The sequence below is a fragment of the Canis lupus genome, chromosome 2, assembly GCF_048164855.1.
Source record: "Canis lupus baileyi chromosome 2, mCanLup2.hap1, whole genome shotgun sequence".
NCBI classification, from domain to species: Eukaryota; Metazoa; Chordata; class Mammalia; order Carnivora; family Canidae; genus Canis; species Canis lupus.
In genome coordinates, this window is record NC_132839.1 from 57,252,332 (window position 1) to 57,271,461 (window position 19,130).

General features: G+C 43.2%; 1 protein-coding gene and 1 long non-coding RNA gene across 5 annotated transcripts in view; one reads left to right on the top strand and one right to left on the bottom strand.

Annotated features, from left to right (window-relative positions):
- Nucleotides 1-19,130, top strand: part of EFL1 (elongation factor like GTPase 1) — a 120,168-nt gene that overhangs the window by 67,504 nt on the left and 33,534 nt on the right. The gene's annotated exons all lie outside the window — the stretch shown is intronic.
- On the bottom strand, nucleotides 13,285-18,626 carry LOC140618765 (uncharacterized). 2 transcript variants are annotated; one of them, XR_012018838.1, is made up of 3 exons: nucleotides 18,474-18,626; nucleotides 13,759-13,869; nucleotides 13,285-13,481 (listed from the first exon to the last, which is right to left on the bottom strand). It is a non-coding gene; the product is annotated as an uncharacterized lncRNA (long non-coding RNA). The 2 variants fall into 2 exon arrangements; XR_012018837.1 differs by lacking the exon at nucleotides 18,474-18,626 and adding an exon at nucleotides 16,753-16,975.

Consider the following 19,130-nt stretch of genomic DNA (forward strand, 5'->3'; position numbering starts at 1 on the left):
GAAAAATGAATTATTATCCAGGGTAAGATTAGGAGGATAGAGCACTGATGAAAGCCAGAGCAGACACTCAAGAAAAACAAATGAACTGAGAACAGAAAAATTACTGGAAATTACAAACATGGCCGTAGGATTTTTAAAACAAAGCCGTGGAGAAGCAGATTCTGGGCAGAGGAGACCTGAGTCAGTGACTGAGAAGAAGGCTCTGCAGAAACTCTAGCAGAACTCAAACTCGAGTGCAAAGCTGGGACACAGGAAACAGTCACAGTGAGTTCAGTATAAGTAGATGTGTGTACTGACATGCCTGCATGTGTGTGTCTGCACACCAGAAAGAAGTCATGGGGGGAGTGTCCAGGGACCTGCGTCCTCGTGTTGAAAGCATACCCAAGGAACAGACACCGTTGAGGGCTAGGGACAGGAGCACAAGAGAGAAGACCCCCAGAAATCTTCTAAACAGATATCTCAAGAATTTCAAGAATTAAAAAAATCCAGAACATCCACATCATTGAAAGCAGGGGTACCCACGAGAAAAAGAAAATTAGGTCAGCATCAGGCTTTTCTTTTCCTATCTCCAGAATTCCAAAAGGGGAAAGCTCTTCCTCATGAATTCTGTGTCCTTCTGGGTCCATCTTTTTACCTTATTAGAATGTAAGCTTAATTTAATAGGTATATATAAAACATTGTTCCCTGTATGTAAATTAAATTTAAAAACTGGGTTCTAGATTACAGGCCAAATCTTGATAAAGTTCCCAAAATATAAGCAGCAAGGCAGTTTTATATTATAAAATAAACTAAAAGTCAAAATTAATAATAAAATATATTCAAAATACTTCTCACCAGTTAGATATTAAAATATAATCTCTTAAGTCACTTGTAGAACAAAGTAGAAATTAAATATGTGTCTATAGGATATAGTATCTCTTGATTTAAAACACTTGAATTTCATTTTAACCAAACGGCTTAGTGGAAATTATGTCCATTTTATAATATTTTTTTTCCTACCATTAGAAATAAAAAGTGAAACTTGAGCTTTAAATATGCATCACGGTGTTCGCTCCTTTACTCCCTGGCAAGTGTGTCCCCAGTACAAAACCACTGTGATGGCAGTGGTGTTTGTCACCCCCTGCTAACTTCTCTGCAAGGCAGTATATAATAGCATTTGTGAAATCACACTTAAAAATAGATTAGAAATAGCTTACACAGGAAAGTTAAACAAAATATCTTAGGGTTAGGATGATTAGGGGACTCAGGGTTCAAGGGAATGGTAAACAACGTCCCTCTAGAAAGTAGCTGAAGTCACTGCAGATGGAGGTCCCAGTGGGGAGGTGCTCAGAGGAGTCTCTGGGTGAGCCCCTGAATTACCAGGATGAGTGGCACAGCACTGTGGGGTGTCTGCTGTAGGGAGCCGTGCAAGTAAGAGCCTCATGAGCCTCCCTCATAAGAGAGGATGCATGCACGGTGAAGGTCGTTTCTGCAGAACAGGAGCAAAACCGAGTCCTATAAATACAGCTTCCAGAAAGTTGAAATAGAAAGCTCAGGTCTGGAAAATCAGCCCTGCAAAATGTGGAAAAGGAAACTGAGGAGCTCACGAGAGCCAGTTGTTAAATGAATTTTGCTAACCAGCTGTTAAACTCGGCCATTATTACGAATTAAATTGTAAGGGAAGTGGGTGGGGGGTGGGCATTAGGGATGAATCACTGGATTCTACTCCAGAAACCAGAATTCTACTGTATGTTAACTAACAAGGTTTAGATAAAAATAAATAAGCTGTATAATGTATAATCAAGCTAAGTTATCAAAATTAAAGGTAGCAGATACTCAAAAAGGATCCAAAAATAAGTGTATGGTGCTTCTTGCAAAAGCAAAATGCTGTTTGGAACTGGTTCAGTTCAGCCTGATGGAGTGTCCTCTGCTAAAGCAGAATTTCCTTTGGCTTTTTATGTAAAGAGAATGTACTTTCCTGCTGGGCTTTGCCAGAGAGCCAGACAACACAGGATAGTCCTTGAGAATATTTTTGTGTTCTCTTAATGGCCTTTCCCCCTATTGCCTGGTGCCCTACATTTTATGGGTATTATTTGAAGGTGGAAAGGGCACTTCCCACACAGATTCTGAAGTGGACAAAAGTGAGATTCTACTTACTTAAACCCTAGAGATGTGGTTCCGAAACTATGACCGTAAACACTAGCTTCTGCTTTTATTATTTCATAAGAAACAAACAAAAAAAATCAGCAGATGATTACACTAAGAAATCAGAGAAAGAACAACCATCAGCAAAGAAACAACCAGGAAGATTGGACAATACTAATACCCTCGAATTGATAAATAGCAGATGTGTTTGAAGAGATCAGCGTAACAGATCAATTTCTCCTTGAGTGGAGGGCGAAACAACCATGCATTAGGAATGTGTGGGAATAGAGTGATACACATGGAGATTTTTAAATTGTAGGTGGATACTGTCCACTCTTCTAGGCTCAGAACATTAGGTTAGAGAGTTCTGCATATATGTCAGACCAGTGGAACTGAGTTTTCATTCAGATGTGCGTTTATTTTGTTGTCAATGAAGTGGGGCAGTACATGTAAGTTGGCCTCTTGTGTTACTTCTGTTGAATCATTTCTTTGGCTCCACCTTTATTTATTTTTAAAAAAATATTTTATTTATTTATTCATGAGAGACACAGAGAGAGAGAGGCAGAGACATAGGCAGAGGGAGAAGCAGGTTCCACGCAGGGAGTCTGACTAGGGACTTGATCCCAGGACTCCAGGATCACACCCTGAGCTGAAGGCAGGTGCTAACTGCTGAGCCACCCAGGTGTCCCTGGCTCCATCTTTAGATTTGGCTATATCTCAGTCATTTTCTCATTTATTCATAAAAAGCTTTTTATATGTGGAGGCTATTCGTCTTTTTTCTGATGTACACTTTATATAACTTTTTGGAATTTTTGGTTTACCTTTTAACTTTTATTTTTGCCGTAGAGAAGGTTTTAAAATTTATAGGCAAAGATGTGCTTTTTCCTTTTATTTCCCCCCCCCTAATTTCTCTTAGATATTTGTTGTTCTTTGACTTTCTTTACTTCATTTTTGTCTGTTTTCATGTAAGAAGACACGTTATGATGAATCAAGCAAAAGGGTGACAAGTAGAGAAAAGTTCTGGCCTCCTCCTTTCTCTGACGAAGCCCCTTGGCTGGTACTTGGTGTGGGGCTTACAGAAACAAGAACGAGTCCCTGTCTCACTTTTCACCCCCCTGCATCTTTACCTTGGCCTCCTGGGTGAGATGCAGGTGTAATTTTAGCTTTGATTCTTTATTTTTGAAAGTAGGTGGTCCCAACCATGTCGAGGGAGGGTGGTCAGAGATATGCACCCAGCGCTCCTGAGAGTCCCAGGTCTCCTGGGCAGGATGCATGTGTGTTGTGAATGTGTGTGTTTTGAGTCTGTCCATGCCGGCAGGGGGGCACGGCAGGTTGTCCGCCCCACGTCATAACATGGCCTTAGCTTCTGACGGGGGTTGGGCCTGCCGGGAGGGTCTTCCTCTGCCCTGATTGAATGCTAAGTATGCCTTCGGAGCAGTGGGAGGACAGTTCCTTCTCAAGGAGAGGCTCACTGTGATAATTAATCCCCTCCTCCTCTGGGGAATGAACTGAAGGATTCCCAACCCAACCGGATTGCAATGTGTTGTCTTTCTTGTTGTTAGGCAACTTTTTTGAAACTAAATTAATGCTCCCCCATCACTTTGTGAAGTTGGCGTGAGTGTGTGTCACCAGCCGTGGTTGGAGCCTTCCTCAAGTTCAATCTCCCATGAGTACCAGGAGTGACACTGGCTGGTCAGAATCCTGCATGTGGGGCACCTGGGTGGCTCAGCGGTTTAGCGCCGCCTTCAGCCCAGGGCATGATCCTGGAGACCACGTCGGGCTCCCTGCATGGAGCCTGCCTCTCCCTCTGCCTGTACCTCTGCCTCTCTTTCTCTGCATCTCTCGTGAATAAATAAAATTAAAAAAAAAAAAAAAAAAAAGAATCCTGCATGTGTGTCTCAACTGCAGACCTTCCACATGGCAATCTAGCACCCGGCTTTCCCGGGGTAGACGTTTGTAACAATGACTTTCCTGACAATATCGAGGCCAAATCTCTGGATTAAAAAACATTATTAACCACTGATTATAATGACAGCCAGAAGACTGAGTCACTGTTCTTGGCCTCTGTTCTGGTCTGCTTCATGTGTCTCCTCACCTCTGCGGTCCAAGAGCACCACAGCACCATGGAAAGTAAACTAGGACCTTGGGGAGGAGGGCACAGCCGGCTCTAGCCATCTGGAAGGGTGAGCTTTTCGTTAATAATATGTACCGATAGAGTATAATGCTCTTGGACTCAGAAGATCACCTGACATTATTCTTCTGGGCATACTTCCCGGTGCTTTGTACTTTTTAGGGAATCCTGTGCTTGGTTTTGTTTTAACGTTGGCTTCAGTAACTCCCTAAGAAATTTAAGCAGCTGCCAACTGACCCTGTTCGCAAACAGAGAACACAAGGGCCTATTGTAAACCCAGTGATCGTATTCAAAATGGCTAGAAATTCAGCAACTCAGAGCCACAGAATAAGTTTTCCTGGCCCATCCTTAGAACCTTTGTTATGATTGCATTTCTTCCAGCTCCTTCTATCAGATTTGGGGAGGGTGGGTGCAGTGCCTCTTCAGACGTGTTCTCCTCAGCTGGCCCCAGCTGCCGAGAGAGCAGTGCGGTGTGCTAGGGAGAGCTCACGGTGCAAGGTGCCCTCGGCGGTGGAGCCATCACCCCTGCAGCATGCTGAGATTCACTTTTGGAAGGAGCCAGTGGGAGCTGTGTGCAGAGAAATAGACCCTGATGCCAAATCTGTCTTTAACCCCTGTGCCTGCAGAAATGGGCACACACCCAGGCATAGGCAACGCTTGGTGTCACTAAGTTTATATTAGGGACAAAATCATTATAAAATGTAATTATTAACCTTCCTTTTTCCCCTCATTTGAGAAATTGATACTTTTCACTCCTCAGTATTCAGTTAAGTGCTTCTCCAGGAAAATTCTTGCGACAGGGCCTGCTGATGCTCCTGCTCCTTCTACAGACTAGGCCTTCCGTGGGCTGTGCCAGGCTAGCTCTCTCACCACGTGAGCCTTCCACCTGCTGACCTTGTCATTGCCTTGTGGCCTGTGCCCAGGGGGCTGGATCCCCAACGTAGAGGTGGGTGCCCAGCTCCTGTCCACATGCTTACCTGCTGTGCTTTCGTGAAACCCAACTTAGCACCATGTCCAGGCTCCTTGTCCTTCATGCCCCTAAAGTATGCCTTACAAGTGGCTTGACATCCTCTTTTGCCATCCCTGGGTGGACTCCAGCTTTCCTTACAGAATAATCCTTCCAATGCAGGTGACCCTTGTGGGAACCTGCTGCTTATGAACTGCACTGTGCAGGTTTTTTTTTTTTTTTGAAGAAAAGGGAGGGGTTTTATTCTCAAGCGTCTAAGGATTTACAAACGAGGGCATTTCGTTTTAAAAAGGGCTGGGGCGGGGGAAATACTGGCGACCAGAGAAGGGGTTGTGGGCCGGTGGCCTGTGCCAGGCCACCCCAGGCCCCTGACTGCCCGCTCCACCCTCTGCCTGGTCGAGAAGGATGGCTGGTGACTGGCGACGGAGGGAGAGGACAGGAAAGAGGCAGAGAGGAAGAAGAGGTTCCCCCCCAGGACCCCCACTGGATGGGAACCTGAGTCTGAGCCAGCAGCTGCCTGACCATCTACTCCCAGCAGACCTGTGCTTAGAACAAGCTGAACTGCCTAGAAATGGGCCCAAAAAATGGAGGGAATATGACATTTCCAGGGAGTTTTATGAGAACAGAAGTATTGGGGAAGATGTACTAGCTCTCGAGTGTGTAAAGGCTTGTGTTATTCCAGAAGGTAAAAGTAGAGGCAGTGGCATTACAAAGAAGGATTGTCATCTGGATACAACACGAGAAGCCAGGGAGAGCCTGACAGGGGAAGGTGATATAACATCCACGTGCGTGTAATGCAGTACATGTTCAGGATGAAGCCGTGAACTCATATGAATGAGATCTTAGTGATCCTGGAAAGGAGCAGAGATGTTACGACTATTTATTGTCCTTGGAAAAATGTAACTCCTCTTGTCTGGACTACATCAGGGGAACATGGCATAGAGGGAAAAACTCTTGGCTTGAGAGTCAGGAAAATTGGTCTGGTCTCTCTCCAGAACTACGGTCTGGGATCAGCCTTACCCCACTGTACTCCTCAGGTCCTCCTCTGTGAAATGGATGAGCTCTGAGGACTTGCTGGAATTTACGGTTTCTGTTTGTGTCTTGAAACCAAGAACATTGCTGCTTTACAAGCAAGCTACGAAAGGTGTTTGCAAATCTTTAAAGAAGGCCCTTGATGTTATCTGCAATGGTGACAGTTTTGGAGGTGATTTTGCTTTCCAGAGAAGGCCTTTGCCAGCCTGATGTGGTATTGGATCTGGAAACCTGGCTGCTCCCACATCTCCCACTACCCTCGTCTTCTGCCACCTGAGCTGAATATCATGAGCCCTTTCCGGAATGTGGAATAGTTACTCGAATAGTGAAGTGTGAAGGACCAGCTTCAGCATGGACTACATTATCTTCTGGGGTTTGGATGTGGGTTGTATCCACCTGGTTGTAGAACGGGCCCTTGAGGATATGGTTGAGGTACCTCTTAGAAGGAAACTCCTCCTATGAAATAGGAAACTACACATGACAGAATAATCCAGTAGCTACACCTTAGCCTCTGGAGGGAGGAAGGGTGTGACACTGTCCCTTGACTTGCCTTTGACCCAGGCCTGTTGCTCCCATGACCAAGACCTTTGGAAGGAAAGAGTAAGAGCTGCAAGAGTTGACCTCTGTGAGACTTTTGGTCATGAGCAGTGTCTTACACCATCTAACAGTATAGCATATGGAAAAAGCATTTCTAGTTCAGAGATCCCTCTGCCAAGTCTTGGCACCTTCACAGTACCAGTGCCTGAGTATCTATAGTGAGTGTGAGCTCTTGGGCCCTGGAGGAACAGCCCCAGAGAAACTGGTGGCCAGGTCCGAAATAGGGCCCTGTTGGAACTGGCGGACAGAGAGCCAGTGGGATCTGGTTATGGCTAGTCTAACTCCACTAGGGGCAGGAAGCCCTGAGAATGGTTTTCATGAGTCTATCCTAGGAAGGCTGCTTTTTCGATGCTCCATCAGCATTTCTGCATTGTGCTATAGTGGAGTTCTTTGGTTTGTAACAGGTTTCACTAGGGGAGCAGGGCCTGTTAATAAATCAGAAGGACACTTGTGGTTGTTTAAGAAGATACACTAAGGGCCCCAGTAGAGTAAAGGAGGTTCTCCTGATATCGCTCTTTATGTTCTCCTATTCAGGGTCAGTTAGAGGTGGTAGTCTTACCTCACAGTATTTCTGGAGTCTTTGTCCAGAGATACGGTGGACCACATTACGGAAATAATCAACTTGAAGTGACTTTCATATTATTTTGCTGACGTACTTTTTGCAGCACTTTTCCTGTTTTTCTTAGAGCCAAAGAAATGCTTCCCATGATGTAACTGAGATCATTTTACTCTAATGGTGGCTAGATTTCAGCTCTGGTACTTAGTTAGAGTGGAAGGAGACACCCGGAAAATCTTTGGGTAATGTGTTGGATGCTTTTTACAAATAGATAAAGGTAGCAGTAGAAAATTATGTGATGTTTGCTGGGAATTGCTTTGTTTTCCTGGAAAATGAAATAGATCTAAAACCAAACAATAAATTTCAAAATCATTTTGAGCATCTACCAATGAGAATTTAAAAAGACCAACCTCTGAACGAAGTGCAGTGTCAGGAGCCAGGAGGTAGACACACTTACAGCCAGGAAGAGATTGGCTGCTCTGACTGGATAAGGGGAGTGATTTCCTCGAGGACAGTGTTCAGAAAAATCCATGTAAGGACATGGCCCCTTAGTCCTTTCATTAGTCACTGGATGATGTGGCAGGAAAAGAGACAAGGCAACACACCATGTGTTCTTTCTCTGGCTGCCACTTCCTCTGTGAAGGCTCTGAAATGGCTTATCTTTATTAGTTGAGTTATGGCATCTGTAAAAGACTCAGAAGCACCTGAGGTTGCCTGTAATCTGTGTCAAATAACATTTTTAAGTAAATCTTTATTGATGCACAATAGGCATAGAGAAAAGCATGCAAATCTTAAACCACAGCTTGATAGATTTTCATAAACTGCACATGTGCCAGTGTTACTAGCACCCAGATTTGGGAACAGAACACAACCAGCCTCCCTGAAGCCAAATGCCCTTCTGGTTACTGCCACCTGCCTCCCACCCCATGCCAAGGGTAGCCACCATCCTGGCTTCATAGATTCATTTTACCTGTTGTTAAGCTTTGGGAAAGCCTAATCAGAGAGAATGTCCTCATGTGTCGTCTGTTGAGCTTCATTCACTCCATGTGCTAGTGGTGTGAGAGTCATCGTGTCCCTGTATGTGGCTGTGATTTGTCCGTTCTTGTCACTGTTTATGTGACTGCCATAGTGTATCCACTCTTCTATTGGCAGATGTTGTTTATTTCCAGTGTTTGGCTGTTAGGAATATCGTTGCTTTGGATATTCCTGTGCATGTCTTTTCCTAAATATTTGAACACACTTCTGTTGGAAAAGAAATTGCTATGTTGTCGGGTAGGCATATGTACAAACTTAGTAAATGTACCAGTTTATGCTTCCACCAGTTCGCTGAAAATTCCATTGCTCCATACCTTTGCCAGTGTTTGTTTTGTTTGCCATTGAGTCATTCTGGTATGTGCAGGAGTAGTATCTCACATTGGTTTCCCTGATGACTAGTGAATTTAAATTCCTTTTCATTTATTTATTGACCATTGATTTTTACCCACTTATGAATTGCCTGTTAAGTGTTTGCTTTCTTTAAGGTTCTCTGCCTTCTTTTGTATTGATCTGTACGTAGTCTTCATATATTTTACATTAAAGTCCCTGGTTGCATGTATTTATTGGAGATAGTTTTTCCTACTCGGGGAGTTACCTTCTCTCTAACAGTGTCTTTGGGTGGACCACAGTTTTTAATTTTTTTAAAGATTTTTAAAATTTATTTATCCATGAGAGACAGAGAGAGAGAGGCAGAGACACGGGCAGAGGGAGAAGCAGGCTCCATGCAGGGAGCCCGACATGGGACTCGATTCCTGGTCTCCAGGATTAGGCCCTGGGCTGAAGGTGGCGCTAAACCGCTGAGCCACCCGGGTTGCCCAGTTTTTAATTTTAATGCAGTGTAATACTTACCAATTTTTTATGAGTAGTGCTTTTAGTGTCCTTTTCAGAAATCTGCTTGCTCCAAAGTCATAAGAAGTTCTGCATTTTTCTTCTGTAAACTGTTTTGTTCTGTTTATGAGATTTAGACTTCTGATCTGTCTGAAATTGGTCTTTGTAAAATGTATGAGGTGAGAGTCACATGAATTGTTTCTTCCAGTGCAGATACGCCAGTGACTAGAGTCGTTACCAGATCCTCACTGCACTGTGGTGTTCCCTCTGCTGTAAATCAGTTTATATGGTTTATGTTCATTTGACCCAGTTAATGACAGCTCTTTGAAAACAAACAAACAAAAACCCTCCAGAGTTCTTAAAGCTTGTGTCTAATAACTTTTCATGGTAGAGTTACAATGCCTTTTATTTTAAAATAATCATAATGTCAATCCTAATACTATTACAATTTTCATTTTTAGTTATAGTTCTATTCATATCATCTTTACAGCATATAATTTTATATTCTGCTTTATCTGTGTCTAAGTAGTCTTCAAAATTCGATTTGTAGTATGGTATTTTATTGACAGGTATATTGTGTTCAGCATATTACTAGGCATTTAGGATGTTCTAACTTATAGTGATGAAAACTGCTACCTTGTGGAAATTTTATTGACCTGTCATTTTACGAGAGAGCAGCAAATGAGAATGGATGTATCTGTCGGGGGCCCCATCTTATTCAGTTCTTTTTAAGCTGATTCTCCCATTAATCCAGTCTCTAGCACAGATTCCTTGGTCCTTTATTAAGGGAGTTGATACCAATACTGACCAAATGCTTTCATTTATTATAAAATTAAAGCCCACTACTACTATAATGTAAGCCTCACTAATATTTTAAGTGATATATTATTTTATTCATCTATAAAGTGATCAGTCCACAGTAACAACTGCTTTGAAAGCTGCATGAACTGGCAAAAGTACCAGCTTGCATTAGGATGACCTGAGTTTGCTTAAAATCTAGTTAACATTCTAATACTGTTTCATTTCTTCTTAGAAATTACATTTCTTCAGGTATCAAGTGAGTTGTATCTGTGCCATAGTGACTATGCTTCATCAAGATGCGGACACATAGCAGTAGTCTCAGACATCTCAAACTCCAAGGCTCAAGGACTGAATAAACTATCAGCAACAATGTGACTGAGTTTTCAAAATGCTCTGCTGGCACTTACAGTAACAAAATGCAAGAAAACTAAATGTGGGGTCTTGGTCTTCATTTCCGTGTCCTTCATAGTGCTCAGCACAGACCTATAAATCTAAGTGGTCAACTGGTGTTTGTTGACATAAATCTAAAATGGACAGGAATTATATGAAATATTCTTTCACCAACTATTTTGAGCTCTACTTTTAAATAAATCATGATATATGAGATTATAAGGTTCTGTGGGACCCTCTAAATTCTGTAATTACTGAATTGACTTTGAAGAAAATATTAATCATTGGAAAAATGATTATTATGAATGGTAGAGGACACAGTGGTAATGTCAGGTGACACAGGCCCACATCTAATGCCAGGATGGCCTGTGAGGGGATCTCGAGATTAGGGTCTTCGTGGAACTAAGAGTGAATAGTTCAAAGTATCAGACGCCTCAATCTCAGAACCTTGATTAACCTCAGGAAACATTCTAGCTCCCCATCAGATAAGAATCCAAAACTCCCTTAGTGGACACCAGGCACCAGGGAAATCCAAGTCTGGCAGTCCAGAGGTGAGAGCACATTTTTAGTATCTAGGGCCTAAACCGGCTAATGCAGATGTAATACATATGCAGGATAATCACAGAGTTTATTGCTGTGTGGTCATTCAAACAATGCAAGCATTCAAGGCACAGGAGCAACTGAAAGGCTGTGTGTGTGTTTTTTTTTTTTAATCTTCTGGTTAAAAAAATTATAATAATAAAAATAGCATGTAATATAATGAACATCCACCTAGAAATGAAATTCGATGATAATCTACCTTCTTGCCTAATTTCAAAAACATCAATAGTTACCTTTGTTGTGATAAGATAAATAAAAGAGAAATGATCCACAATGAAATTAAATACATTGCAGCATGTCAGTGCTCCAGTTGGACCATACCGATAGCATAATCAAGTCAGGAACTTGCAATCACCGTGAGTGTGGTGGCTGCAGATGTAGCTTGATACAGATGTATGGTACTGATGACTCAGATGCCGTGTGTGGCTGTCAGTGAAATGATGAACAGCTCCTTCTCAGAACAGAATTCTCGAAAGCTCAATATATTAAACTGTGAAGAAAGTACTTCATTATTAAAAGGAAGTTAGATTTAAGCTCAGATCATTATAAGCAGGTTTGTCCAGCAGAATACTCAAAAGCTGTGCCACCTTGGGGGAATTCCTTGCAGTGTATGTTTCTGCACATTGCAAGGCCCTGGTCCCTGGTCCTGCCTGCTGAATGTCAGCAGTAGGCTCCAGCCAGAAATGTCCCCAGTAGAGACCAGATCTCCTAGATCGTACCATTGGTGTTGTCACTGCTTCTGGGTTGCTGCCAGTGTGCACTGCTGTGATGTTACCAACACTGGGGGATATACAGCTGGAAGTCAGACTGTCGAGCTGCACTGTCTGGGCGTACTTCGCTGAACATGCAGAGCTGTTCTCTTGAGTGGTCATGACAATTGTTTCTGTCTCCAGTGCAGAGGACCTACTTATTCTGCACTTCTTTACTAAACCCGTGCTTTCTTCAGACTTATACCGGTTTTATTGGCATGAAATGCCATCTCATTGTTTTAACTTGCATTTACCTTATTATTTAGATTAAGATTTTTTAAATGTGTTTTCTGACTGTTCAGAGCTTCCTTGTCTTTCAGTCTTCTCTTGGAAGTGCTTATATTCTTCGCCTGTATTGCTAGTGGCTTGCCTATCTTTCTCATTGATTTCTGTTAGTTCTTTATATATTATGCTTACTAATCCTTTGTCTTTTAAACATTGAAAATACTTTGAAACATTTAATCCTTGGCTTTTTTGTGATACAGTTTTAATGATATCGTGAGAGTTACCAGTCTTCGCTGTGTCATCTTGTGATCTGTGCTTTGTTTTTCTGTTTCACCTTCAGGCTTTCGATCCCTGAGAGATTTATTTTTCTATGTGCTGTGTGGTCAAGGCACACGTACTGTTGTTTCCATGATGTTTCCCCAGTGGTCCCTCCTTTCCCCATTGTGTCCCCTTGGTCATGTCTGGGTTCCCACATACACAATTCTGGGCTCTTTGCGCGTGCTGTGTAATCAGACATGCCACTGCTGCAACTGCTACATTGTGCATTGGGTTTCCTTTAGTTGCACTACTTTCCCAGAAAGGAGTTAGGAACAGAGCCTTGCTTCTGTCTGTATTGTGACCTGAGCGCAGAGCTTGGAGGCTCTTCTCAGGCCTCGTGCACTTGGGTTACCCTCTGTTTTCTTCCCTGGATCCTTCAGTCAGGGTCTGGTATGAGCCTGTGACAAGGTTGCTACTTCATCTGCAAGTGACTCTGCTTCCCACTTTTAACTGGAAATACCTGGAAATACTTTGAGCTGAAACATAAATCCAGTTAAAACTGTCTGGTTGTATAAAGCCATATCTCTTTTCTTTTTTTTCTTTTTAACCATAAAAACAAATTTCCAGTGTTGTTTTAAACCATACCAGGCATTTTGTACTTCTTATGTGGTTACTTTTGTTATATTTCCTTGTTTATTTAAATCACTCGAGTTGAAACCTATCTCAAAGGAGCATCCCATAAAACTGAGTAAAATATAAATGTAGGTCAGTGGGCCAGGATACAAAGCTCCTATGTGGATCTGATTATGAATATGAATTTTATGCCTCAAAGGAAGTTATTATAACCTTCTTTACAGTTAACCAGTATATGTAATAGTTAACCAGTTAATAGTATTTGTAAAAAAAAAATTAACGAATTCATACCGTACACCAAAAAAAAAAAACCAACCCCAAATTGGTTAAGAACTTTAGTAATAAAACAACCCCTACAACTACCACACCACCACTTCCATTTACACATGCTCACTGTGTGCCTGGGACTCAGACACTGTGTGTGGGCATCCTCGGCTCACAGGAACCTTGGAAAGGTGCCACCTGCTGCATTTGCATGTTGCCCATGAGGGAGCTGGAACTTGGAAGAGGTGAGGTGGCCGGTGTAATGCTCAAGCTGGAATTACATCCTGGTTCCTGTGACCGCAAAGTGCACATAACATGGTCACATGTTGTTAGATGAGAGAACCGGCAGCAGCTGCAGGGTCCCAGAGAAGTGGAAATAGTGGGCTGAAAATGGATCTTCAGTCATACATGTGGTCCCAGGGCCTCTGTGGATGCTGGCCGGTATCCCACTGGGTCTCCGAAGGTGCCATGTCCACCATCACCACCCCTGCCCCCCCGTGGTGCTGCCCTCCCACCTCACCTCCCCAGTCACCCCCCATACCCACTTCTCTCTCTTCCATGAACAAACCTCATGTTTTTCTCCTTGTGACCTTTGTCACATTTTATTGTCACCAACTTCACCTGCCTTTGTCCACATCTGGATCTTCAGTTCTGAGGACACAGCTGTGCTCATGTTCACCTGTTCATTGAAAAAACTTTATGAAGTGCCTGTTTGTACCCTTGCCCTCAAAACATAATCATCAAAAAATGAACAGAAAGTTGAATAGATATTTATTAGTTTTTTTGAAAGCACAACTTTCTAAGCATTTAAACTTAGATACCAAACAAAAAAGGCTCAGAAAAGGTACTAGAGAGGAAATATAGACGTAGAACAAAAAGAGAAATTATGGTCTAGAGGGAAAAATAAGAATCACAATATTTATCACACACACACACACAAAACCCATATACAAATGGCAGGAATAATTATGAAGCTGAAAGAAGGGTAGAGAAACACTTTGGACAGGTTATCCTCTGCTGAGTCCAAAATCTGGATGTGAAATCTGGATCTTGGCCTCACTTCCCTCCTCATCCCTTCTGCCCAGCCTCAGAGTAATAGCCCTCGCTGCCAGCTCTGCTCCAGGTCTGGTTCACCCACATCCACCCTCAGTGGAAAGTCCAGGCGTGGCGTGCAAGGCCCTTGATGCTCTGTGTGTGTTCCCCTGGCCTCCAGCTTGGCCCGCCCTCCACTGCAGGCGCTCTAGACTCCTGGCTTCCCTAGAAAGCGCCTTTGGAAGTCTTTTTGGTCCTGATGTGACACACCAAGAGATGACTTAAAGGCTTTTTTCTTTTTCTTTCTCTGTCTTTTTATTTGCTCTGAGATAGGATATCAGGCAGCATTTAGTGATCTGTTCCACTTCCAGGCCCAAGCTGGAATTTTTTCACTTTTTTTTTTTTTTTTTTTTTTTAAGATTTTATGTATTTGAGAGAGAGGTGAGGGAGAGAGAGACAGAGAACAGAAGCAAAGGGAGCAGCAGGGGGAGAGGGAGAAGCAGACTCCCCGCCAAGCAGGGAGACTGATGCAAGGCTCCATCCCAGGACCCCAGGATCATTACCTGAGCCAAAGGCAGATGCTTCACCGACTGAGCACTCCAGGTGCCCCTTCTTCCATCATTTTAATCCTGGGCCTCCCTTACCATGGATTCTGGGTGAGGATTTACAGGCCCAGTGGCATTAGTCTGTTCCTGCAGGAGTGGAGGGGGTCTGGCTCCCTTAGGACTCTTTCTTGGGGTGTAAATTGAGACTCCACTGTGACACCCAGGTGTCACTCCTATCTGATGCAGGACACTGCAGGGCAAGTTTTTGGCTGTTTTCTAACTTGGACAAGGATAGCAAGCCTCCACAGCTCCAGAAAAAAGTCTTTTTGTTTCCTTAGGTATTCCTTCTTCTCCTTACTGTAGGCCCTTCTGAGAGCAAGGCCCTGGTCTTGATGTAACTTGCCTAAGAACTATTATTAACTGCTTATGAGCTCCATCTGTCCCTATGAGAAGAAGAAATTCTGACCCGGTGATGTCACTGCTGTAAGATTTTCCCTGGGGCCTCTTGTAACACAAGCTACAGGGCAATTGATTTAATGGACTTCTTGAGCATGCTGGGGAAACGTGACCAATTCTCTGAAAACCTCAGTCAGCACTGTTGGTCTACTTTGGAGCTATTTATTCTGTTAGCCAAGCAGACTTGCAAAAGGCCCTCGAGTATATTTTATATTCATGTACCCATCTGCCCCCCTACCTCCGTAACAAGTTATAAACTGTGTGGATCCCCTGTGTTGCCCTCTGGACCGAGTCAAAGGGGGCGGAATAAGAGTTTTGCTGAAAAATACAGAATAAGGGCATGAACTTGAGACAGAAGATTTGGGCTTCTTTGGGATCCAAAGACAGAAGGACCTAGATTAGAAGGTGGTCTTCCAGCCAGTGGTTTTCTGGATTCATACTACCCTGGAAACTTGCACTTTAAAAAAATTTTTTTTTTATCCAGTTGATCTTTGAACAACTGGATCCAGATTTGAACTGCGTGGATCCACTTATATGTGGATTTTTTTCAGTAAATGAAGTGCTGTAAATATATTTTCCTCTTACGATTTTCTTAATGACCTTTTCTCTAGCTCACTCTATCATAAGAATACAGTGTAGAATACATATAACATACAAAACATGTATTAACCAACTATTTATGTTATCAGGCTTCCGGTAAACAACAGGCTGTTAGTAGTTTAGGGGAGTCAAAGTCGCACGCGGATTTTTAACTGGATGGGGGCCGGAACCCCTGACCCCTTGTTGTTCAAGGGTCAGCAACATGGTCTGAATTGCCATGTCTGTTCTAAGGTCACGTTCATTGCTCTCATGGGCCTGAGGCTCTGTGGGCATTCATGGTATATAACTAGCATTTGCTGTGGAGATGTAAAGGAAACTGGTATCTCAGATGTATTAAACAGATTAAGAGGAACGAGTTGCTGGTTCTTGAGCAGTAATGTTTAAATGGCTTGAAATGAAACCTTGGCATTTAGGAGACTATATTCCAGCTAGAGCGTTAACATCTTTTCCCACAAAGTTGGTTTTTTTTAAAAATCCAATACCATTTTTATACCAGCATTGAATGCACACTTCAGAATCCAGACTTCCCTGAAGATAGTAATGCTGTTCAGATGGGCAGTGGGTTCAGTCTGTAGGAAGCAGTGTTAGAACTCAGTGACATTGTTACTGTCTTCCTGCCCGCTGATGTGACCTGGGCCTAGACTCATTCAGCCTGTGCTCAGGGAGTTGTTCAGAATAGAAGAACGTTGTCAGCAAAGAGCCAGCCTGTCTCTCAGACTCCAAATTTCCAGTCTCAGACCATAAAAGAGGAGACATAAAAGATGCTCCTGTGTATTGTTTCTGGAATACTTTTGAAAGGGAAACATTAGAGAGCCTGGAAAAAATTGGGGCCTGACTGTGTTGTCCAGTGCTGATCTGCATAAATAAGAATTGGGAGGGGGCGGTGTGCCAGCCTGGCAGGGGCCTACGGCACAGGGCTCGGCATTTACCTGGGTGTGTTACTTTCCACCCCAGCCCCGGAGCCGGAGTTCACCTAAGTGATATTGTGGAGAGAAGAATTCGGAGCGGAGAGGACTTGGATCATTTATCTTCAACCAGGCAACAGTTGCCCGTGTCCATAGAGAAACAACGCTAGCTTTCTGGTGTTCAGGACGTCGCTGTGACCCCATGTTCCTGTTTCCTCAGCCTGTCTTCTCTCTCTCTCTCTCTCTCTCTCTCTCTCTCGTAGATCATACATCTGTTTTTGATAAATATTTAAAAAAAAATAAGCTTGTACTCTTGTCAGTCCTTAACCCTAATCAATGACATGATAATTTGATCTTTTTTTCTGAACTGTTATTCTATCCCAGAAATTCTGAAGTGATTCTCTTGAAGGAATATGTCCCTTACCCCCTCAGCCCCAGTTGAAAAAGGCCTCAGCAAATGTCCTTTCTGTGAAGAAACTCTTCCTCCAAAGTTGCTATCACTGTGACTTGAGCAATAGGAGTGAAAGAGAAAGGATAAAAAATTATATGAACATTGTAACGATAAATTATGTGTGCCTGGGGGGGCGGGGGAAATGAAAACATTGATGATCTTAGGATGGTGTGATCCTGGGTATTCTTTTTTCAAAATTGTGTTATCATTTGAAAACAAAAAGCTTCTTCTAAACTGTGTTTTGCATAAATACCAGAGTGTACACTTAATAATTATCTGTTAGTATTTCAAGGAATTCTTAAAGTGATTCTTAATTTTTTTTTCTGATTTGCCCAATAACTTAAATGGTCCCTTTCCTGGATTTTAAGATCATATCTTAAATTAAGTAAAAATGGTGACACGTCATACAGATGGTGGGTTTTTGATGATCTTTGGAGCATTGCTTTTTCTGTAAATCCTTAACCTTGACTAAGAATACTGTGGTAATAACTTTTCTCTTTTCTATTTTTGGGGGAATTACAATCATGTTCACAAATCTGGACACATCTAAGTAGCAAGAATAGATTTGGTAATTTGAATAGCAAAATGTAGACCAGAAGTTCAGACAGACAGGGTTGCCAATCTGCTGACCATCTGCAGCCTACATCTCTGGTAATACAGAGGAAGGACTGGCCTCTCTGTTTCCATTGAAACCATGTGCTGTGTGTGCATGGTCAGAGGGAGAGGAAGGGAAGAGGATGTTAGTCCTAGTAGACTTGGTGGTAACTTGGGCAGACCCAGATCTGTTCCATCATTGTTTACCAGTACGGGGAAGTAGCAAGAAGCTCGAGACCAGGGTAGACCTTTCTGTGTACTGGGCCAAGGGGCACAGTGATAAGAAACTTATACCTTGACCAGACACATACACAGGATACACGAAGACTAAATTTAGGACCTTGGAAACTTCAGTCTGGGGAGGGTCCCCTGCACAACAAAGGTCTAGAAATCCTGTCATGAGCTGAACAGTTAAAGGAGCTAATGATGATTAGTAAGGCAGAAAAGGCTTCAGAGGATCTGACGGGAGCCTTCAAAATCCTGAGGGTGTCCGATGGACATGGAAGCCTGTCTTATGTGGACCTCTGGAGAGCTAAACTGGGCATGTGTAGCCATACATGCTACAGGAGGAGATTTCATGTGGTTAGAGCCTCCCTTCATGCAGGCAGGTGGTGAAGACTGGAGGCATTCAGTGGGGGACGAGGGAGGGCCATCCACACTGTATGGTCGCACCATGCTATATGGGAGACCTCTCCACCACCTTCTGAGCTTGTGTGCTGGAAGCTTCTGTGTCACTTGCCTTCCCTTGCTGGATGTTCGGTCGTGGAGCATCCCATCACCCCAGTACACATTGAAACAGAGTGTATTGGGTGTCAACTGAAGGCAACAGAGTGGTTTCCCTGTTTCCCTTCCGTTGTTGTTTCTGAGCTCACAGTGGAGACATGGAATGCTGATGGAATGTCCCTGCCCGTCTCCTGTGTCCCCTCTCCTTTGAGTAGACTGCCTCTCCTTCCATACCCTCCCTAATCTTTGCCTTAGCCCAGAAGCACGAAAATGGCCCTTGTACGTATGACTTGAGTTCTTCTAAAATGCTGTCTGCTCTTAGTGTGGATGTGAGGCTCAGTATGCCCCAGGAGCTCCCCTGTCAGCACTCTCTCTGCCCCCATCTGCTCAGGGATGGATGCCCTCCGGGAGGGTCCTACTCAACTGTCTCTGGGAGCCTGAAGTGGGGAAGGTGTGATGTCTTCTTCTAAAATTGGGGTGGTATGAGGGTGGCTTGGGTCAAGGACTCCAGAGCAGCCTCAAACCTGAAGTCTCCAAATGCCCTTGACCCGAAGCAAGGATTTGAGAAAAGAGACTATTTCAGTAGACACTCACTTTCATCACATTAATGTACTTTAAAAAACTAAAACTTATG